The sequence below is a fragment of the Ursus arctos genome, unplaced genomic scaffold (genome assembly GCF_023065955.2).
Source record: "Ursus arctos isolate Adak ecotype North America unplaced genomic scaffold, UrsArc2.0 scaffold_36, whole genome shotgun sequence".
Taxonomy (NCBI): domain Eukaryota; kingdom Metazoa; phylum Chordata; class Mammalia; order Carnivora; family Ursidae; genus Ursus; species Ursus arctos.
The window spans coordinates 11,974,724-11,998,688 of NW_026623050.1; the positions used below are offsets into that span (position 1 = coordinate 11,974,724).

General features: G+C 42.5%; 1 pseudogene; it reads right to left on the minus strand.

Moving 5' to 3' along the window:
• Positions 1-2,848: 2,848 nt before the first annotated feature.
• On the minus strand, positions 2,849-17,425 carry LOC123002072 (39S ribosomal protein L9, mitochondrial-like; annotated as a pseudogene).
• Positions 17,426-23,965: the final 6,540 nt, after the last annotated feature.

Below are 23,965 nucleotides of genomic sequence, written 5' to 3' on the forward strand. Positions count from 1 at the left end.
AACTCAAAAGAAGGTAAGAGGAACAAAAATGATATAGGGAAGGTGGGACATAGAGTATACAGAAATGGTGAGAGTGTATCATGACCTAAGGTTTATAATTAATATAATTCTGTGCACTTGAAATTTTTTTAATCAGTTGACTGAATTTAATAAGTATTTATGAAAGACCTTTTCTGTATAAGGATTTCTAATGGAGGTGGCATTTGCAGGGGTAAGGCCACCACCTTGGTTAGAAAGAATATTCCCACGAGGAAGCAAGGTAAGGAAGGCAAGCTTTGGCCTCAAGTTAGTGGAGGAGGAAGGGATGGGGGTAAGGAGAGTTAGCGGGGGCCAAGGAAACTGAGACAGGAGTCGGGGTCTGTTCCAGAATGGAGGCCATAGGGAAGGGAAAGGAGGAGATGAGGGAGGAGTGGCAGGGGGTAGAAGAGGTCAAGGCCACAGGGAAGACAACCAATTGAAGGTGAGCAAGAGAGGAGAAGAAAGGAGGGCTCAGAGGAGGCTCCATGTAACATGAACCAACCGGAGAATAAGATAACGACCTGGAAATAAGGAAGTCAGGAGGAGGTGCTGTTTTGTGGGGAGACACGGAGGAGGAGGAGGAAGAGGCTGGGGCAATATTAATGATATTTAACTGCCGGGGTAGCAATGTTGAGGACCAAGGCCTGCAGCATCCTGAAGCCCCCACCCCAACCCTTACCCCCCCCCCCAGCACTACACCAGGATTGGTGGGTATGGGTAGGTCTTGGGAGGAGGAGGGTCCTGGGGAGGGGGAGCGTGTCAGGCAGCAGGGTTTGGAAGTATTTTATTTTATTTATTTATTTTTGGTTTTAGGAGTAGTAGTATTTAGGGATTTATCACTTACATATAACACACGGTCCGCACTTGAAATTTGAGAAAATTAAAAAAAAAAAAAAAGCAAAACCAATCTAAAAATTGGAAAGAAGGAAATAATAAAGGTAGAAATTATAGAACTAGAAAACAAACAATAGAGAAGATTAAAAAAAAAAATCCATGATCTATTTATTTAATGACTGATCTTGTTAGAGTTTTTTCCAAAGAAAGAAAACATAAGTAACTATTGTCAGAAATAACAGGGACATCACTATAGATCTTCCAGCTCTTAAAAGGTTAGTGAGAAATGGGGTGCCTGAATGGCTCCGTCGGCTAAGGGTCAGACTCTTGATTTCAGCTCAGGTCATGATCTCAGGGTCCTGGGATCAAGCCCTGCATCGATCCCACACTCAGCAAGGGGTCTGCTTGAGATTCTCTCCCTCCCTCTTCCGGCCCCTCACCCTGCTCATGCACGTGTGCTCTCTCTCTCTCCTGAAAATAAGTAAATAAATCTTAAAAAAAAAAAAAAGTGTGAAAAAAGTATGAACAACGTTATGCTAATAACTTTGAAAATTTAGAAAAATGGAAACATTTCTATTAGAGAAAGGAACTCACCAAAGCGTACAAAAGAAGTAGCAAGTATGGACAGTCATCTAATGATTAAAGGATCCGGAACCACAGTTAAAGCCAAAGAATATCCCAAATTATATTTTCCAGTGAGTTCTGTCTGCTATTCCAGAAGAAATACTTCCATCCTAAAACTCTTTTAGAGAATCAGTAAAGATGACCTTGTTCCCAATTAAAATTTTAATGTCATAATATTGCTACCACCTATTAAAATGTGCAAAAATTGCACTCATGAAATCATGAACAAAATATAAGCAAACAGAATTATCTAGCTTCTGCTGCCATCAAATGCCTAACCTTCCAGCAACAAAGACCAGTGCTACACCGCTGATATAGTGTCATCTGTCTAGGGAATCAACCCGTCACTTGGGAGAAGGTATAACTTGTCAGAGTTGAGAAGCCACAGAAGAATAGTGGCTCTTACCAGAGATTAGCATTCTGAGCAGGAACTCCTTGGGCTGGAGGGACAGAGAGCAGGGAGTATTACCGGAGCCCAGAAGCTGGGGCCTTCGGGTAGAGGCTGGAACCACGATGGCACAGGGAAACACAAAGGGAAGGGCTGCGCCTGGCAGGAGCTTCAAAGAGGAGACACAGCTCCTGCCAGCCACTGCCCTAGAGTCTGAGTGACAAAGAAATTTCCTGGTTTCTCCTCTCCAATATTCTAATTTTCCTCCAATACCTCCCTTTGGTCACATTCAACTGAAAACCAGAGGACAAGAGAATCTGTTAATGTAATATATAAATTTATTTCTCTTGGGGTACAGAGCAAGGTGAAAGATGGAGAGATATCTGGAGGGCAAACAGAGACTATACAGGACAGAGGAGGAATAATTAGGCAAGGAGTTACCTCTGGGAGGTAGGAGAAGTATACAGGTGCCTTCTGATGTGCTAGAAATATTCTCTCCTGCCTTGCTTGGTGGTTACATTGGTGTTTGCTTTATAATTGTTTTTGTTATTATTATTATTCTTCTGAATAAAAAGAACACAGCCTCTTTCTTTCCTTTGAGATACAAATGTTCGGTTTGTATGAGAGCGAGCCCAGTGCTGGAGAGAGTGGCTCGCTCTTCCGTTTGCTCCAAAGCATTCCAGTGGAGGAAGAGCCTAAACAGGATCTAGACTGTTTCCGACTGTTAATATTCAGCTCATCAGATCTATAGCCTGGTACTCCTTGAGCAGGACTGCCCCCAACAAGGTCCGATGTGATGATGGGCAAAGACGGAGGCAGGAGATATGGAGGGTTCAATGCGTAGGTGCACTTTAGGCCAATGTCCCCATGTACTCTCTAAAATTCTGTTATTTGGTCAGAGCTGGGAGTCGTATCAGGAAGCTGGCCCATCTTTGCTCTACTTCTCCCCTGATTCTGCCCTTCTGCTTTCCGGGGAGAGTGGGTTCAGATGGTCTCGGAGCGGGTGGGTGCCATTCCCTTGGCAGCTTGGCTGGGCTAACCAGTACTTGTAGCTTTTGGTCTTGGGTCTCTCAGGGCTCACCACAGAGACAGGTACCCTCACAGTGTCCAGTCCATTCACTGTCATCTCACACCAGTACTGGCCCACGGTGTAATGGGCTTTCCTGGTAATTTTAATGCAGGTGGGGCGACCACAACACCGATTTTTAAAATAAATTTATTTAAATTCAATTTAGTTAACATTTAGTGTATTAGTTTCAGATGTAGAATTTACTGATTCATCAGTCGCATATAATACCCAGTGCCTTCATGTCTACCACCCAGTTACCCCATCCCTCACTCACCTCTCCTCCAGCAACCCTCAGTTTGTTTCCTAGAATGAAGAGTGGTTTGCCTCCCTCCCTATTTTTATCTTATTTTAGTTTTGAAGAAATGGCGGGCAACTCCTTCAGGGTTTAGTTCCCATTTGAAGGGGTTCTTCATCCCCACCTCCAGGTGACAGCTTCTCAGAAACTTCACAGTCGTCTCACTTGCCCCATCTGGATCTTCTCGAATTTTTCTTCTTGTCCCAGCAATTTCTCCTCTTCAAACTGTTTCTTGTTTTCAAGGGAGGCATATACAGCCAGACCTTGAGACAGTAGTCAATTCCGGCCCAAAGATTTTTTCACTGAGACCAAGTCACCCGGGACTCCACTGCCTACGTGAGGGCAACTCCAGGTTGCCTGTGGGCCAGTGGTGGTGTCCTCCCCCAGCTTGCAGATGCCCTGTGGCCTTTGCAGGCCCGACTTGGGGCCCTCTCTGGACAGCGGCACCTTCCATGCACAATGACCATGCTCTGATTGGGGGAGAGGCTGAAGTCCCACTCCAGGCTGTGGGTGCCCCCTGCCAAGTGAGTGTGGCCGCAGCAAGCTCCTGCAGAGCCCTCTCGCCCCCCAGGCCACCCTGCCTTGTTTCTGGTGCCTAGAGAGAGCCTATAATTGCTTTTGAACCTCACATATATTTTAGGTTCTTTTCTGTACAAATGATGTAGCTCATAAAAGTACAAAAAAAAAAAAAACAAACCCAGACTCTCATAACCAAAGAACCCAGAAGTAGGATTAACTTGAAGCCCCTTTTATTTGGAGGGTCAGTTGTCGCCAGCAATGCTCTTTTCCGTCATCCCACCTCATCCTCAGGGTGCCTGCAACAATCTCACCTTTCACCACACTGATTCTCCCTCCCCATTTCCCGGAAACTTCAATATGTATTTCATTACTTCTCTCTGCATCACATGCCCATTCCTGAGCCAGTCATTGTGGCCCAGGGGTGAGCGGGATCATGCCCATGTAAATTTTATTAGCTGAGGCTGGAGGACAGGTGAATCCTCCCAAAGAATGAGCTCCATTAGACGAAGAGCATGGTGAGGCCCATCCCTAGTGGGCCATCCTAAGTGATTCGCTTTCATCAGTCCTTATCCACCCATTCCTGGGTTGCTAGTTGCTCTTGTCTCCTGTAATGCCTACTAGAACCTGGAGAGACGCACTATCCTTAAATAATACTTACTAGTTGATTCCAGGAAATATTATCAAATAATTGCCTAAGTCACAGCATAAGTTTCTCTGAGCTGTCTCCCCCTTCCTCCCCCCAGACACCTTAAGAGGTCACTACATCTGGCTCTGAAAGGGATTATAGATATTAAGCAACTGAGAGGCTCACTCACTGTATGAGAAAGGTAACTATTCAGTGTGGTACAGGTTGCATAGACTCTGCATTTGGTTTACTGCATATGCTAACAATAATTTCAGATATTTTAATCACTCAATCATTTCTTTTGAACAAAAAAAGGCATACGTATCCTTTATATCTATATCTTAATATATATTTATCAACCTTTGCTTTGAAACATAGTACCGAACAAACTTTTTAACTGTAAGTTTAATTGTTGAATGCATTTAGTTAATCTCCTAGGTGTGATGAATGCAGAGAGGTTCTGCTGAGATTCTGCTTCGGGGAGACCCGTTGCCCCAGCTGCTGGGAACGCCATCAGCAGACAGTTTTCAGCTGTTGGTCCCTTCAGGGAGCGTCAGCGGCAGAAAGCCGTCTTTCCCCCAAACCGTGCCTGTCTGGGGTGGTGTGATGGTTAAATATTAAGTGTCAACTTGGCTAGACCACTATACCCAGATACTCGGTCAACTTTATTCTAGATGTTTCTGTGAAGGTATTAGAGAGATTAACATTTAAATCAGAAGTCTGATTTCAATGAAGCTAATTGTCCTCCATTATGTGGGTGGGTATAATCCAATCACGTGAAGGCCTCCGTAACAAAAGCCTGGCCTTCCCGAAGCGAGAACGCTCTGCCCGCAGACTGCTTTTGGGGTCCCGCGGTTCTACCCTGGGGCTCAATCCTGCCAGCCTGCTCTGCAGATTTTGGATTTACCAGGCCTCCGTGATTTTTTGAGTCATTTCCTTAAAATAAACCTTTTTTGCGCGGTCTCTTTTGGGCGTGTGTTGTGCTCGACTTCTACTCCAGCTTCCTTGCCCTGCTTTCTACCGGTGTTTACCTGGGTGGATCCCACAGTCACTCCCCATTAGTAAACATACGGAATGCGACACGCCATTCGAGTTTGCTTCTTGGAGGACCTAGCTTACAACAAAAAGATGAAATGTGTAAGAAAAATATAATAATTCCCATTCTCCCTGAGAAAAATATGCCAAAGTCTGGAAGGAGGATATACAAGGCAAACAACTGAATCCTGGGCTGGAAAGCAAGGTTACTCTGAACAGAATTCCCTAGTTTGGAAACAGAAAGGGAAAACATGGGAAAACTTCGTACCAAGATGTTTCTCTCTTTCAGTTGGGTAGAAAACATTCTCCCTAGCCAGCTACCTCTGAGGTTTGAAGACGGAGAATGAATTGGACGGAGTCCCAGAGCAAGAAACACAGAAGCAGTGGATTTCCAGTGATATACTGGGGTACATCTCTATTAGGAGAGGGGATGAGGAGTGTCTTGTATCCCTGGGGGGAGAAAATGAGGAATGATGTATCCTGCTTCCCCTTCCTTTCCCTGCTCGCCCTCCTTCCCCAGTACACTGGGGACTGATTAGTTACATGTTCACACACTAATTTGCTACGTTTTGTAACCTACGGCATGTGTTTTTAAAGGTTAAGCTTTCTTCTGCCCTTACACCAGTAACTCTTGTTAATTACTCAGAAAATAAGCTTAAAGTTGGGGCAGTTTAATTTAGTTTACATGGTGGTGTTTGAGTCCTCAACTAGCCCACAGACTTTGGGTTGTTGACGTATTTATTTCTAAGCTCAGTTTTCTCTTTCGGATTTTCCAGATCCACTGTTCATCTCTGTGGATATATTTCTCTTTGTCCATGTGATGCAGAAAAGAGCTAGAATACAGCAAGATAATCTGAAAATTTAATGTAATGGTATCACTGAAGAATTTGGCTTGTGTTTCTTGCTGCCGCAGACACAGAAAGAAGGAATGGCAACTTTCCCTAGGTCCCCTTTCTTAGGAAGATACTAAGTAAGTCTTTATTTGCCAGCCCTATCTTTGTCCTCCTCAACCATGGTAAAGAGAGCCCCAATTTTAGGAACAATCTTTTGGGACTTGAATTTCTCTTTAAAAGAGGCATTGATATTTAGTCTGGGGTGGAGGGAGTAAAAGTTGTTACTTTCAGTGGATGGGAGTTGTGTGTTGGCTGGAAAGAGGCATGAAGGAACTTTCTGGGGGGATGGGAATGTTCCCTACTTTGATCTGGGTGATAGCGACATGAGAGTATGTAGATGTAAAGGTCATTGATCTGTACACTGTATGGAAATTCTCTGTGGATGCATAAAATGTGTATACATACATAGAAATGCACTAGTTGACGATGTCCCTGTGCCTGTAACAGCCACAAGCCTGACTCTCTCCAGAGGCTGGAACTGATTATCCCCTTGCCACTAGTCTGCCGTTGTGGACGTTCATTCTGTAAGAGAATGTCAGAGGACATGCCTTGGAAGTTATAATTACCAGAAAATACTTGTCTGTCTCATAGCAAAGTTAAAAGGAAGATTACTATCATTTCTTCAGTGTGCGGAAAAGGAAAGAATTAAAAAAAAAATAAAGTAAAATTTCCTTCTTCCCAGGTTTACTTCCTACAGTCTGATAATTCCATTGTCAGCTTGGTAACGTGAAAGGGATAGACACTATTGTTAGCATCTAGGAAAGATGAGTCCGAAGTCAATGCAACAAGCTGATAGAAAATCTGTTCATTTTTGTCATTGAATTCGTTCCAAGGAAATTTCCATTTTTTTCCCTCCTCTTTGGCACGAAGCCATTTAGAGCATCCAGTACACTACATGTGCATCAGTGACTTTTAGCTTTTCGCAGACACAGTGGCCTGTCCCAATTCATAATGGTTCCATTGGACCACTTTGCGGACCTCTAGGATGCCGTCGTTATGAAGCTGCTCAGTCCCCGAACCAGCTGGGTCATATTCTTGATGTTTGAGATCTGTTTCTTCTGCCAGGGGCTGATTTCTTGGACATAGCTAAGATTTTTATCATTTTTTGTTGTTGCCGAGATAGAATTCTATCTTTCCTGAAATAGCCAGAGGCTCTCTGATACCCTTTGGAATAACACCAATACTGGACAATACAGATACTTCTTTTGCTGTAGCAGGAGGGGGTATGGGTACAGTTTATTACTCTGTAACTCCTTTGGGGGGCATGGTTTTGGCTTCCAGAAATCTGCCATTTTGTGTGTCAAGAAAGTTACAGATGAGAGGGAGACAATCTCAAGAGAGGCGTTTGTTGGACTGTCATGAGTAGAGAGTGCTGTGAGGACAGACTCTGACATTTGTGTACAGAAGATCTGGGGAATGCTCTGGCACCTGTTAAGAAGTGAGAAGAGCAGAATTTTCAGAGGGAGAAGTTTAACAGTGATGTGGTTGCAATTCTCAATCATGAACACAAGGAGCTCTGCAGCTGGGAAGGCCTTTCAGAGAAGCACCTAACTGGCAAAGAGACTAGACCTTTGGACCTCCATATAGATCAGCGGGGGAGGCAGCATAACCTTGGTCAAAGCAGATTCTTTTAGCTGAGGGCAATACTCCATGCAGAACACGATTGTGAGCCTATACAGCAGACCTATTTCCAGTGGTTGGGGAAATGAGTGCCTTGGTCTTGATCCATTAGGATCCATTTTTCATGTCACTTGGATCCACTTGTTCTATACAGTAAGTTCATACTGCTGTGAAGATATCCTCTGGGATCCTGGTTAGTTTGTTTTCCTGGAGACACTTACAAAAAGAAAATTAGCTCCTGCTGCTGTAGCTGATACTGACAACACAACTGATACCCATCATCTCCCTCTTCCAATCCCTTTCTAGAAAACCCTCACCCTTGTTTAGTACCTCTGATGCTCTAGATGGCTGAACTGAAGGGCTGCCCAGGCCCTGATCCATGGACAGTGACGATGACTTGGTTGGTTATTTGGTGGGCCTGGAATGAGAAAGATTAGAAGATCAGAGAAGAGTGGTCTAGGGGAGAGGCAGGGGGTGTTGGCATGAAATGTGAAGGTTTTTATATAACATGTTGGCATCCACCAGAATATGGCAAGCACAGAAGGTTGGTACTTAATAACCCGACTACACAGGATGCCTTGACTAGTGTTAGCCAGCTTCGTGTCAGTGGCCACCCATGTGCTTGGGCACTTGAAGAAGCAGCCATGGTAGCAGGGATGGAGGCTGTGGTCCCCAAAGCATGAGCTCCTGCTTGCCAAGACTAATCTACCTTCTGCCACCACCAAATGACCAACTTGCCAGCAGTGAAGACCTGTGCTAAGCCCTGGATCTAGTTGAGGGATCTGTTAGGGATCTGTTGAGGGATCAACCAGTCACTTGGTAGTGAGTATAACGCTGGACCCCTCCTACCATGGAAAGAACGGTGATTCATTGTGGCTAGAATTGGCACATATTCCAGGTATGTTTTCTTTCTTTTCAGGGCCTCAGTCATCAACAGTTTCTGAGAACAGAGTATTCAATGGTATTTCCCCAGGAGACACTCTTAACAGCACTTAAGCTGTGGCCATGAGCTTATGACTAGGAGATCCACAGTTTTTAACACCTACCCCACCACTCGGAAGCAGCTGGCTTGATAAATGAATTAAACAGCTTTTTAAGTTGCTGCTGAGGAGCCAGCATGGAGATACCTTGTGAAGATGGAGTGCCATTTTCTAGACTCCGAGATGTATTCGGAATCACTGACCATTACTTGGCAGTATGTCAAGCAGTGGGCCAAAACAAAGAACCCAGGGGCCTAGGAATCACGGAGTGAAAGTTGGGGTGGCCTCATTCACTATCCTAGTTTCCATTTAGAGAATTTGTGTTTCCTGTTCCACAACTCGAGTTTCTTTAGACTCCGCAGGGATGAGGGTCTTTAACATGGGAGGAGTGGATGAATTTTAGATGAATCAGGGGACTCAAGATTTTTTGAATGCATTGACCCAGCTTTTTCCATGCCTTGGAGTTAACTTTTAATCAGAATGCTGATTTTGAGGTAAAGACTTTTTTTCAAATGAACTAGAGTTGACATATAATCTTGCATTAATTTAGGTGTAAACAATTATTTGATACATGTATATATTATGAAATGATTATCCCAATACGTTTTAATTAATATCCATCACCACACATGGTTACACATTTTTTTTTCTTTTTGGTGATGAGAACTTTTAAGATTTACTTTCTTAGCCATGGAAGACTTATTGGTGTTGAGAATTCAACCCCTTTTGGAGCTCTTCTATTTTCTTGTTATAATCAAGACCTAGGCCTGAGACTCAGTGTTTTCTGCTCTGTGCCTGCAGGAGTTAAGAGTTTTCTTGTATGTTATCAAGGAGGGCTTCTGGCTTTAATATTTTGCCTTAAATTGCTGAATAATGATCCCAGCCCTTCATTGCTTTCTCCAGTGCTTTGCATGCACCCAGCAACAGTCAACAGATTCCATAACTTTATAATAACTACCTCCCCTGTACATCTCAAAGGCCTCATATGTTGCATCTGACAATGCATTCCCATCTACTGATAGTCCATTCCAGTTCATCACTCATAAAAGTTTTCGACAATTACAGCACTGTAGCAAGTCAGGGGCTATTTATACTCCTCTTGCTACCAATAAGGGCTCCTGTTTACCAGCTGGTCAGTGATACAGCTCCAAAATCCACATGAGAGTCTGCTTTATAGGATCATCTCCAGTACCAACTGTTACACATCAGGTTCCCTAGGAAACAGACTCAGACACTAATAGTTTCATGCAGCATGTTTATTTGGGTGTGCCCTCTAGGTCAATACCTTTTGAGGGAACCATGGATGCCAAGTTGGGCCAAGGGAGAAGCTGAACTGCAGTGTAGTTGTAACAGCTGTTTTAGCCGTATGGTGAGGAACTCTAAAACTAGGCCCTTGAGCAATTTTCCAGTTTAGGTAAGGGGCCAGTCTTTTGTACCAGCACATCAGTGTGGGTTGTCCCTGAGGAGGAAATGCAATACACAGCTTCCTTCAGTCAAGGGCAGTGTCTGGATAGGGACACAGCTGTGAGCCATCAGTAGCCAACACCCCTTGTGGCGGGTGGGGGGGATGAGTGCCTTAGTCCTGCAGGGGGATTTCAGTGGTACACCACAGCATCTACCACAAGGCTCATTGAAAATACGAGGTATTATTCCAGAGACAGAAAAGAATAGTGCTGCAAGGTTGAAGAACATTTCTGCTCTTTCTGAGATACTGGGCTCCTCAGACAGGGGAAGGGATCAGACTATCACACTACCAGATTCCAAAAGTAGACTTGAGCCTTAGGTGAAGGGGCACCTTAGAGGTGGCTAAATGTAAATGTTTGGCTACCATATGTCTGTAAGCTGTGTATTAAGTGTCTTGTGAGTGTTAATATCCCCTGGTTATAAGGGGATATCGCCAAAGGGTACAGTTGCCAACAGAATTGTCTGACTTTGAATGGCCCACATTGGACACACAATGACCAGGTGGGTATGCAGGACCCTAGATGAATCAGTAGGGCTAGAAAGAGAGGTCTTATCCCGTGGTTGTTAGACGGCTGCTGTTCCTGGAAGTTTCACCTTGTGCTATTGGGCTATGTCTTCCATCATCCAGGCTTTTATCTAAATAGATGTGGGCCTTGCCCAAGGATTCCATGCACCAAAATTGGTGGAAGGTCCAAAATCATTTACTTGGGGATTTGTTTCATTGGTGATAAGCAAAGAAATGTTATGTTTATTTTGAGTGTGGTGGAATAATTTACCTTATAGCATTAATATGAATTACCGTGATAGTTTCTATTGTTCAGAATATTTGCTGCTTCCCAATAGGGAAGGATCACATATCCCCATCCACTCCTTTGGTATCCATCTCAGCTATATGCGCTGCATGAAGTGAAATGGCCAATGAGTAAAAATGGGTGTGTCACTCCTGAACAAAAGCTTTAAAAGCCATTGCATAGTCTGCTACTTGGCCATCCCCCCACCACCCCGTGTCCATTTTAAGTAGGCTTCATGCCCAGCATGGAGCCCAATGTGGGGCTTCAACTCAGGACCCTGAGATCAAGACCTGAGCTGAGATCAAGAGTCGGACGCTTAACTGACTGAGCCACTCAGGTGCCCCTTGGCCCCCTTTTTTCTGTCTCATAAGATGAGAAATATTGCAGTGAGGGGTTGCAGTGTCAGGCTGGGCCTTGACATAAAGATTCATGGAGCAGAGCCACAGCTGACTCATGCTGAAAATACAGAGTGAGGGAGAAGTAAACCTCTGCTGTTTTAGGATACTGAGATTGGCCAAAAGTTTGCTATCATGGCAGGATTTCACCCAAACTGACAGTTAACGGTTGAATTTCCATAGGTTTCGTCTTGTGCATGTTCCGTTTCGAGACTTGATACTTTCACTTAAAAATGACTAAGGGGCTCCAGACTGCAGTAATTCTCTCTGGAAGGAATGTTGCTAAAGTACAGTTGGCTGTTGTATCTCATTCCTATAATCTGGTTATTTTTAGTGTTTTGTTTTTATTTTTGTGACAACAGCAAAGACTAGGAGAGGAAAGGAAGGCAGGGAGGGACATAGGGAAGCTGAACTGGTTAAAAAAAAAAAAAATCCCTGACTGGGCCTGGGGATAATGGGTGGGGATAATAGCAGCTCTGTAATTAAAAAGAAAAAAAAGATAAATTGCCGATTTTGAATTTGCATTTTTGGAAGGTATATGTTATTAATTATTTTGAAAGTAGTACTGCAAGTAGTCTGTTCTGAAGTTCTGATAGGATCAAGGGGAAAAGGTAAGGCTTTCCTGTCCCTAGCTCTACACTTAAAATTAGTACACATTTGGTAGGTCTAAACACATACACACACAGTCAGTGAAGTTAATTTAAGCTTGTATTCATTGAAGTTTAATACTTAAAATTAACACAAGCAGCCATAGATATTTTTAGTTATTTTAAAGAATTTTTTTGTTTGTGTTTGCCTAATTTATATTTTTAGTTTTGGGGGAGGCATGGGGATTCTTGTTGGTCCATACAGCTTAAATTTTATACAAATATAAGAGTATTACTAGCCAAAAGTGACCTACAACTCCTTACACAACTCTTAAACGAATAGCCACCATTTAAAGTATACTTCTCTGTGAGACACTGTGCTAAGTATGTTATAGGATCTATAGGCAATAACAAGATGAATAATTTCAGCTGGAAAATGAGGCTTTGAAAACCAGACGCGCTGGTTTGTCAAAATAGGAAGTAGTTAAATGAGAACGCACGTGGGGAGCATGCATAGCCCAGTGTCCGGCACAGAGAAGATAAGAATAAATGATAGCTAATAGGCACCCTGACTACATGCTTCTTCCCACCCAAGAATACAAGTTCTTAGCTTTAGTTTTTCTACTTTTCACATGGAGAAAATACTAGCAAAAATTGACTAAGGTCAATGTATTGGGACAGAAACATTTCACGTGTTCTCCATGTCTCCTGGCTGCCTCCTTTCTCTCTTCAGTGCCCCAGCAACACCTGGCTGCCCTTCTGCTTTTGGAATTGGATGTGGCAGGCAGAATTCTAAGGTGACCCCAAGTTTCTGCCCCTGACGTACATGCCCTGTATCATACCTTCCTCTTGAGTGTGGGCAGAACCTGTGAATATGATGGGGTATCATTCCTACGATTCGTTACTAATCCAATAATTTGAGTTAATCAAAAGGGAATATTACTCTGTGTGGGTTTAACCTGATCAGAGGAGTCCTTTTCCTCTCTTTTTTGTTTGTTTGAACATGTTTTTTATTTTGTGAACATAGTATTTGCAATTTGATAGCCACACCCCCTCCAATTTGACTATTCACATTACAGCCAAATATTGATAGATACCGGGTATTTCTTCATGCAAGTTGTGGAACTATATAAATTGAATAACACTCCAGAAACAAATATATATGTACATTATTTGTATATTAATATTTACTATAAATAGAAATATCTAAGAAAAAATAAGAAAACATGAAATCACAGCATGTGGTTTCTGGTCTCTAACAGACCTGACTTCTCAGCAAAGCATATCTATGTAGATAAATATATTTTAACTTTAAAAAATAGGCATTGCTTCATATGAAGCGTGACATGCTGCTTCCTCTATAAACAGCCTCTATTTTGAATCAGTTTGGTGCCACATTAACCTGGTCAAAAACGTTCTGTGATCCTGAAGACACTTGTTTGTCTGGGCCCAGGGTCATCCAGGTAAATGTCACACGTCACCCAAGGCTGGCCGGGCTGTGGGAGCTATGCTATTCTGCCCTTTGTGTCTGGAGGGAAGCTTGTCTTTGGTCAGAGTTGGGACTAATAATTCAAGCACTGAGCACGGACATGGGGGTCAGGAGGAGGATGAACATGATCTTGTTGAGGTCCAGGCAAACAGGCCCTCCCAGCCCCTGCCGTGGTGGGTTATCTGGACCAGACCCACCTGAGAGCTTAGTGGGCATGACGTCTGCATGCCTGTCGTGTTGATGCTATCACAACAACGCTTGGAATGAGAGGATTTCCGGTAACACTGATGGCAAGGTGCACAGATCTAAGCACCATGACCTTCTGTGTCATTCTTAGGGAAATAGCCCTCAGTCAGCTGAGATTCCTTCACAGGTGACCAGGAAACAATTCTTTTTTTTTTTAAGATTTTATTTATTTATTCGACAGAGAGACAGCCAGCGAGAGAGGGAACACAAGCAGGTGGAGTGGGAGAGGAAGAAGCAGGCTCATAGTGGAAGAGCCTGATGTGGGGCTCGATCCCAGAACGCTGGGATCACGCCCTGAGCCGAAGGCAGACGCTTAACCGCTGTGCCACCCAGGCGCCCCCAGGAAACAATTCTTAAGGTGTTTCCTTAAGGCTCACCTCTCCTAACCCCACTCTGAGGCCAAACCCAAAAGACAGAAAGCCCGGTGTCCCTGGGGTCCTTCCTGCGTCAGAAAAGGAGAGAGAACAGTTCCGTGGTGTGAGACGCTGATCTCGCTGGCAGTTCTGGGTGTGGGGCCAGCGGCTGGCTGGCGCCCTTGGAATTGTCTTCAGCAGCATTTGGCCGCGTGGTGCCGGTGGTGTCTGTTTTCATGGAAGACTGGAGGTGGGAGTGGCATGTATACCAGTCAGGCATTTTGAGGATGCTGACTTGCCTTTCTCAAAAACTAAAGTTTCGAAGTTGAGGTATCAGTACAGCAACAAAGCCCAAAAACTTGGCAGTGAATGAAAAAAAATCAGTTTGCCGAATGTTCGAGAGTCCTGGGCTCAGACCCCTTTGCATCTAGCTAGCATGACTTAAAGCTACATCAAGGTCAGCGGTGCCTCGTCCAAGAGCCCACAGCCATTCCGTCTCAGCATCAACTCACAGGAACTGTCACTCTTACTTAAATTGCGACATAGGAGCTTACAGTCTGATTTGTTTTCTTGGACTTTCATTTTGCACAGGAATAGTCAATGACCTCTCAAGGGTGCAGATTAAGGTGTGGCAGGGACCCAGCACCAGAATAGCCCATGTGTTCGAGGCAGTCCTGGTGGTGGAAACAAAGCATCTAATAAAAGGGCAGGGATCTGTCACTGGTCCCATCCTGAAGAACCAGAGGCATCTTGTCCCAGCCCCCAGCTTCACCCACCTACCTACACACTGGTCTGGTTCTGTGATCCATCTTCCCTCAGCGAGCATCGGTGGGGTCCTTTAAGAGGAGATGAGGCATCAGATGCTTCTGGTGGCCTTGATGGAGCAGGCTGCCACATTGTGAGGAGGGCAACTTGTCAAAGACCCCAGAGAGGTCTCTAGGAACTGAAGTAGTACCCCCCCCAACAGCTGGCAAGAAAACAGAGACCTCCGTCTGATGGCTACAAAGAAATGAATTCTGTCAACAAGCCAAGGGAGGATGGAAGCAAATCTTTCCCCAGTTAAGCCCTGAGATAAGGACGCAGCTGGCTGACACCTTGATGTCAGCCTTATAACACCCTGAGCAGAAGAACCGCAGAAGTAGAGATAACTCCGACCCACAGAAACAGAGATAACCGTGTTTTATGAAGCTAGGTTGTGGTAATTGTTATACAGCAACGGAAAACTCATATAGAACGAAACACACACCACAGTGCATGGGATCTGGTCTCCTAAGTGCCTGCTGGAGCCAGGTGAGAACCCGGAAGTGCAGGGGAGTCAACTCCCCAGGGGACGAGTTTCAACTAAAGGGAAGGGAAAGATGGGAGGAAGAGGAGCACGAATTCTTAAATTCCCACCCTCCGTGGGCTACTGTCATCTTCATATTTAATTTGTAACTTCTCTAAAGAAGCACTAGGTATGTGCCGAGGGAATGCACCTGCTGCTTATCTTGCTTTGTCCTTTCACAGCTTGTTGTGAGTAGAAACCAGTGTGGGAAGGCGTCACATCATGCTTCTCTCATTTCTTTCCTTTTCATCCTCACCGGTATGTCTTGTCTCTCCCAAAGAAGATATTATCACTTTAATCCTTCCCCCAGGTTCTTTCAGAAGGACCTGGGCTAAGTCAGCCACATGATTAAGTGGCAGATCCGGAATTTGAGTCCAAGTCTGACTCCAAAGCATAAAATCAGGATGCTGTATTTTACTTTAAGGACGTTAAATTTTAAAGGTGGAAAATACATACATGGTAGGGGCAGCACACAATTTCTCTGCTAATGACAACTCAGGAAGACAAGGAATAGGGGTTTCGGATTGTCTTGTTATTTCAAATAGAGTTGATCTAACTGTTAGAAGAAATAATTTCTGGCTCTTTCACGAAGTTCAATTTAACATACAGACATTTGGGAACAAGGAACTCTGTGGCATACGTGATACTAGGTCACCGTGCTGTTGATTGCTAGTACATCTTGGGGCAGTAATATGGTAAAGAGACACTTTTTCACAGTGAAGACAGAATTTCAGGCATACTCTTCTCTGTTGTGGGGTGTTTTTTTTTTTTTTTTAAGTTGTCAATACATTTTCTAAGGTTGCAATTGAGCCTTGAGCTATTTCTGAGCTGCTCTTTTCTTTGAGTGGTGTTCAATGAGCCTGAGGCAGAGTTTGCGGCGAAGAAGCAGAAACCGTACCCATGTGCATTTTTAACACTGAGTTCTGTTGGTAAATGAAAATGTTCCTTCCAGACTGGATAATCTGTTCAGCACAGTAGGGCCTAATAGGGTGGGCATCACACTGTGCTGCTTTAATGGTCAGGCCCAGAGCGTAGGTGAGCCCTTACTTCCAGCTTATTTTTCTCCCTTCTGAACTCACGGTCACTTGATCACGTTCTCAAGTTGAGCTTGTTGCCTTTAAATATGTGTCCTTAGGATTCAGTTGCAGATTTCTTGGAGATGTCTGCACTGCCCTGGTTCTTTGAAATTTTTACGGGTCGTCTGGGTGGAGTTCTTTGGCAGTCACGTTTATACCCTTGGTCACCTGTGATTGAATGAGAAGCAGATACCCAACTGAAGCCTGGCCAAACAGTCTCTGTCAGGAATTGGCAGTTGAGATGGAGTGAGGGCTGACCCCTGACCAGGTGATCTGTAACCCTGAGAGCTGCAGGGTGGCCATCTTCCCCGTATGGGATGGAGTACCTAAAAAGCCAACCTGACTTCATGTGGATTCTCTGTTCGTCCCCATTTTTATAGAAATGTGGTATGAAGAGAGAATGCCCACAGGGATGATACTCATTTTTCCCTTCTGAATCCACTCTTGACCCTTCTCCCTGATTTGTTTCCCAGGAGGCTGATCTCCATCATCAGATTCAAGGTGACTCCCTCATCTTCTGGCTTCCGGGTGGGTTTGGACGATGTGAGGTCTCATTAGGAGAGCAAAATGCAGGAAGCGAGGCCGGGGGATTCATCTCCTTGCTTCCTCACTTTCAGGCTGCCGTTCTGCGGCGGTTGCCTTTCTGTTGCAAGGTCACAGAGCTTACGGAATGATTTTTCTTCTTCAGCCGTAGCCGTAGATCTCAACTGTGTTTCTGTAAATGCCCCCCTCAGGTCCAGGGACTGGGCAGACACTGGTACCACCTCTAGGCCTGGAGGGGTCATGGGAAGGGGCTTCATCTTGCCCTGTTGGTTTCTTTTTACTCTGCCTTTGACCTTTTTGTAACTAATCTAATTAGGGCCTTTTTGAGAATGCCTTTCGTGTCCTGCTGGGATCATGACTGAATGATGTATGACCTATGCTCCTGAGGCTCTCATCCCTGAGTGTGAAACAAACCTGTGATCTGACAATAAACTTGTTTGGCTCTAACTAGTCAACTGTGTCTTAAAACCAAATAGCTTCAACAAATAAAGGTTTCTTGCATTACATGTAAAATATATACAGTACTTAAATGAATAAAAGTATCTATTTATATAATACGTATATATACTTACATCATATGTAGACCTAAACAGTTTTTCAATACAGATAAGTATATCAGTAAATCAAATGGATTGTGATGGTATACATGATACTGTGATATGCGATACATTTGGCTTTCCTCTTTGGTTTTATTGAACTATAAATGGCACATAACATCGTATTAGTATCCGATATACAACGTGGGGATTCAGTATATGTGTGTATCACAAAATGGTCACCACAGCAAGGCTGGTTAGCCTCTATCACCTCACATAGTTATTCTCTTGTGATGAGAAACTTGAAAATTTATTCTTAGCAAAACGTACAAGTCTACAATATATTATTAACTTTAGTCAACATGCTATATATTATATCCCCAGAACTTAATTATCTTATAACTGGAAGTTTGTACCTTTTAACCACATTCACGCATTTCGCCCACCCACCCCGCCTCTGGTAATCACTAATCTGTTCTCGGTATCTTTGAGTTCCATTTTGTTTTTTTTTAATTCCACATATAAGTGAAATCGTACAGTGTTTGTCTTTCTCTGATTTATTTTGCTTAATATACTGCCCTCAAGTCCTATGCAGCTTGTTGTAAATGGCAGAATTATCTTTTTAGTGGTTGAAAAATACTTCCTCGTGTATTATATGTGTAAATATACCACATTTTCTATATCCATTCCTCTGTTATTGGACTCATGGTTGGTTGTTTCCATGTATTGGCTTTCATAAACAATGCTACAGTGAACATGGGGATGCAGGTATTTCTTTAACAGTGATTTCTTCTCCTTCAGATATATACCAAGAAGTGGTAGTTTTATTTTTAATTATTAGAGGAACCTCTGAACTGTTTTCTGTAGTGACTGTACACGGGTTCTCTTTTCTCCACAAATTCACCAACACTTACCTCTTGTCTTTTTGGTAAAAGCCATTCTAACAGGTGTGAGGTGGTATCTTACTGTGGTTTTGATTTTCTTTTCCTTCTTGATTAGCCATGCTGAGCACCTTTTCATGTACCTGTTGGCCATTTTGTATGTCACCTTTGAAAAAATGTCTGTTCAGTTCCTCTGCCTATTTTGAATTATGATTTGTTGTTGAGTTGGGTGAGTTCTTTATATACCTTGAATATTACCTGCTTCTAGGATGTATGATTTATAAACACACTCTCCCATTCCATAGGTTGCCTCTTCATGCTGTGGATGGTTTCCTTTGCTGTTCAGAAGCTTTTTAGTTTGGTGTAGTCCCACTTGTTTGTTTTTGCTTGTAATCAGAATCACAGCAAGAAATCATTGCCAGGACCAGTGGCAAGGAGTTTACGCTCAATGTTTACTTCTAGAAGTTTTATCATTGCAAGTTTTATGTTCAAGTCTTTAATCCATTTTGAATTGCTTTTTACGTATGGTGTAAGATACGGGTCCAGTTCAAGTCTCTTAAATGCGGCTGTCATTTTTCCCACGATCCTTTGTGAAGAGACTATCCTTTCCCTGTTGTATACTTGGGGCTTTTTTGTCCTATTAATTGACCATATATGTGTGGGTTTTATTCTGGGCTCTGCAGTTTATTCCATTGATCTGCATGTCTGTTTTTATGTCAATACCATGCTGTTTTGATTACCATAGCTTTGTAATATAGTTTTGAAATCAGGAAGTGTGGTGCCTTCAGTTTTATTCTTTCTTCATCAAGACTGCCTTAGCTCTTTGGGGCCTGTTATGGTTCTATACAAATTTTAGGGCTGTTTGTTCTAGTTCTGTGAAAAATGCCATTGGGATTTTATAGGGATCACATTGAATCTGTAGTTTTTCTTGGGTAGCATGGACATTTTAACATTAATCCATGAACATAGAATATCTTCCCATTTATTTGTGTCTGCACTTTCTTTCACCAGTGTCATAGTTTTCAGTGTACAGATCTTTTATCTCCATGGTTAAATTTATTCCTACGCATTCTTTTTGATGCAATTATTAATGGAATTGTTTGAAGTTTTCTTCTAGTTTTTAGTTTATAGAAAGACAACCGACTTTTATATATTCTGCATCTTTACAGAATTAATTATAACAGTTTTTGGTGGAGTCTTAAGGGTGTGTGTATGTATATCTATCTACATATCTGTATATATCTGCAAATAGATGTACTTCTTTTCCAATTTGGATGCTTTTTTCATATTCTGGCTACAACTTCCATTACGATGCTGCGTAAAGGTAGTGAGATTGGGCATCCTTGCCTTTTAGCTTTTCCCTGTTAAGTTTGGTGTTAGCTGTGGACTAGTCATAAATATCTTTTATTATGTTGAGGTACATTCTCCCTATACCCAGTTTGTTGAGATTTTTATCATGAATGGGTCAAATGCTTTTGTTAAATGCTTTTCTTGGATCTATTCAGATGATCACATGATTTTTATCCTTCATTTAGTGAATAGGCTGTATCACCTTGACTTGTGTATGTTGAACCTTCCTTGCATCCCTGGTGTAATTCCCACTTGATTGTGGTGACTAATTCTTTACTGTAGAATTCAGTTTGCTAATATTTTGTTGAAGACTTTTGCAGCTGTGTTTATCAGGTATATTGATCTGTGGTTGTCTTGTGTGGTCCTTGGTTAACTTTGGTATCAGGGTAAATGCTGGCCTTGTAAAATGAGTTTGGGATCGTTCCCCCTTCTATTTTTTTTGGAAGAGTTTGAGAGGGATTGCTATTTTTTAAGTGTTAGCTAGAATTTTTACCAATGAATTCATATGGTCCTGTTCTTTCATTTGTTGGGAGGTTTTTAATTATTGATTTAATCTCCTTCCTTATTGGTCTGTTCAGATTTTCTATTTATGATTCAATTTTGGTAGGCTGTTTGTCTCTAAGAATTGATCCATTTCTTCTAGGTTGTCCAGTTTGGCCTGTAATTGCTCATAGTGGTCTCTCATGATCCTTGTATTTGTGTAGTATCAGTCGTAATGTCTCTTTCATTTCTGATGGTATTTTATTCAAGTGGTTTGGTTGGTGGTTCGTGGTTTTGTGATTTCTTGTGATTTTTACCTTCTTAGAAAACCAATTCATAATTTCATTGCTCTTTTCTATTGTCCTGTTAGTCTCTTTTTCTTTTATTTCTGCTGTCATCTTTATTTCCTTCCTTCTGCTAATTTTGGGTTTAATTTGTTCTTTTCCTAGTTCCTTGAAGTGTAAAGTTAGGTTGTTCATTTACTTTTCTTATTTCTTGATAATGGCATTTATCACTGTGAACTTCCCTCTTAGAAGTGTCTTTGATGCATGCCGTAAGTTTGGGGATGTTGTATTTCCATTTTTCTCGCAAGATTTTAAAAAAAGTTTTTTTTCTGTGACCCATTGTCTGTTCCATAGCATATTGTTTAAGCTCTACATTTTGGTGACTTTTTCGTTTTTCTTCTTGTAATTGATTCTAGTTTCATATTATTGTGGTCAGAAAAAGTGCTTAATATGATTTCAGTCTTAAATTTATTAGGACTTATTTTATGACCTAACACAGGATACATCCTGAGGAACATTTTATGTGCACTTGAGAAGAATGTATATTCTGCTGCTTTCGGGTAGGACGTTTTATAAAGTTCTGTTAAGTCCATCTGGTCTATGTGTAGTTTATATCTGATATTTCCTCATTGATTTTCTGTCTGGATTACCTGTCCATTGATGAAACTGGGATATTGAAGTCCTGTGCTATTGTTATTTATTTCTCCCTTTATGTCTGTTAATATCTGCTTTATATATTTAGGTACTTCTGTGTTGGGTGCATAAATATTTACAAATGCCATATCCTCTTGTTGGTTTGATCCTTTTATTATTATATAGTGAATGCCCTTGTCTCTTAATTCATTCTTTGTCTCAAAGTCCATTTTGTTTGATATAAGTATAGCTAAGATTGATTTCTTTTGGTTATCATTTGTATGGGATGTATTTTCTATCATTTCACATTTTTTTCTTTCAGTGCTTTAAATATATCCTGATACTCCTCCTGGTCTGCAATGTTTCTACTGAAATTTCTGATTGATTGTCTTATAGGGGTTACCCCTGTATGAAACAACTTGGTTTTTTTTTTCTTGCTGCTTTTAACATTCTCTCCTTGTCTTCAGCTTTTGACGAATTAATTATTATATGTCTCAGTGTGTGTCTCTTTGGTTTCCTCTCATTTGGAACTCTCTGGGCTTCCTGGATTTGGTGGTCTGTTTCTTTCCCCAGGTTAGGGAAATTTTCAGCCATTATTTCTTCAGATAAGCTTTCTGCTCGTTCCCTCCAGCCTTTTTTCCCCCTCCTGGGATCCTTATCGTACAAATATTGGTCCACTCGATGATGTCTCATTAAAGTCCCTTATGCTGTATTTACTCTTCATTCTGTTTTCATTTTGCTTCTCTGATTGTTTGAATTCCACTGCCCCATCTTCAAGTTGCTTTATCCTTGTTTCTGTCTGTTTTAGTCTGTAAGTGAAACTTTCTGTGGAATTTTCTAGTTCAGTTACTGTATTCTTTAGTTCTGTGATTTCTCTGTGGTACTTTTTTATATTTCTTAAAATTCTTACTTTGTTTATGTGTTCTTTTAATATCAGTGAGCATTTTTATGACCACTATTTTTGGACTCTATTAGGTAAATCACTTATCTCTGTTTCATTAAGGTCTGCTTCTGGGGTTTTATTGTTTTTTGGTTTGAAACCTATCTTCTTCAATTTCTTTGACTCTGCATTGGTTAGTGCATTAGATAAAACCGCTACCTCTGCCAGGTGAAGGAGTGGTCCCTTATAGAAGATGGACATTATTATTCATTCCAGCCCTAGCTCTTGGTTATCTCTCAGATTTTTGTGATTGCTTAAGCAGCTTCCTTTGTTCTTAGTGGCTCCCAGTAATTGAGGTTGTGTCAAGACCATTGGTGTCCCAAAAGGAAGGATCTCAGTCAGCACCTAGATGTAGGCTGATTGGAAGCTGGACCACTGGCAGCAGTTTTAAAGTACGTAAATGTACCACTTTCAGGGGAAAAAAATAGGAGATTGGTGACTCTGTCAGTTCCCTTTGTGCCAAGCCCCAGGGGCTGTGCACATAGCCAAGAACTATCTTTGTTGCAGTGCCACTGAACCCATGGACATAAGCCCTGCTGGCCACCAGCCAGGCTCTCAAGGGATGTCTCAAGGACACTTGGGGCAGCAGCCACAAAAACTGGGATGCCAGATGTACACCCAAGCTCCTTTCATGCAGACACTGCCAACCTGGAATGGGGCAGAAGGTGAATATGAAGATGGCATCTCTCTGATCTCTGGAGAGTGTTGCAATCAGCCTTTAAATGTGTGTCAAACTAGAAGATAGACCCCCATGCTGCAGTCCCCAAGATATGCACCTTGGCCTCCCTTAAGGAAAGACTCAGAGTTAAGTGCCTCTGTGCTGAGTTCTAGGGAGATGGCCGGTCAAGAACTGTTTCCTTCTTTATTGGGAGACCCATGAACAAAAGCCGAACTGGCCACCAGTGGCAGAAGACCAAAGGGGTATGATCTTTGATTGGCAGCCAAAAAGATGGGATGCCAGACATATGACACTGGTGACGTGGATCAGGACAGAGGAGCAGTGTGAAGGTGGCCTATATCAGCCTCCTGGTTTTCTTTCAGAGGAGATTGCTTTGTATGCAGATGTAGACTTGGTGCCTCCATGTGGGGAGGTGAGTTCAGGAGCCTTTGTCACTGTTTTTTTTTTTTTTTAAGATTTTATTTATTCATTTGACAGAGAGAGAGACAACCAGTGAGAGAGGGAACACAAGCAGGGGGAGTGGGAGAGAAAGAAGCAGGCTCCCAGCGGAAGAGCCCCACGTGGGGCTCGATCCCAGAACTCCAGGATCACACCCTGAGCCAAAGGCAGATGCTTAAGGACTGAGCCACCCAGGTGCCCCGCCTTTGTCACCGTCTTGAACTGGACTCTGCACTTTGTTTTAAATTTGAATTAGATATGTTGTTAACCCACAAATAGGTGTGGAGGTATGAGAAAGTAGGCTGTGAGCAGATGATTAATGGATTATTATAATACAAGGAAGAGTACGAGAAGAACCAGAGAGGTAAAATAATGCAAGGAAGTTCAAAGGAGGAAGGCAGCTCATTGGAGGTAGGCGTGATATGGAGGAAGCGCAGGTAACATCTTCATGGAAGTGGGATAATATGGGGGCCACGTTAAAGGGTGGACTAATAATTTCCTGGAAATATATTTTGTTTACTAGGCTAGAGAAATGTAATTCCCTTTCTAGGTGATGAAGAATCAGTGATGTTTTGA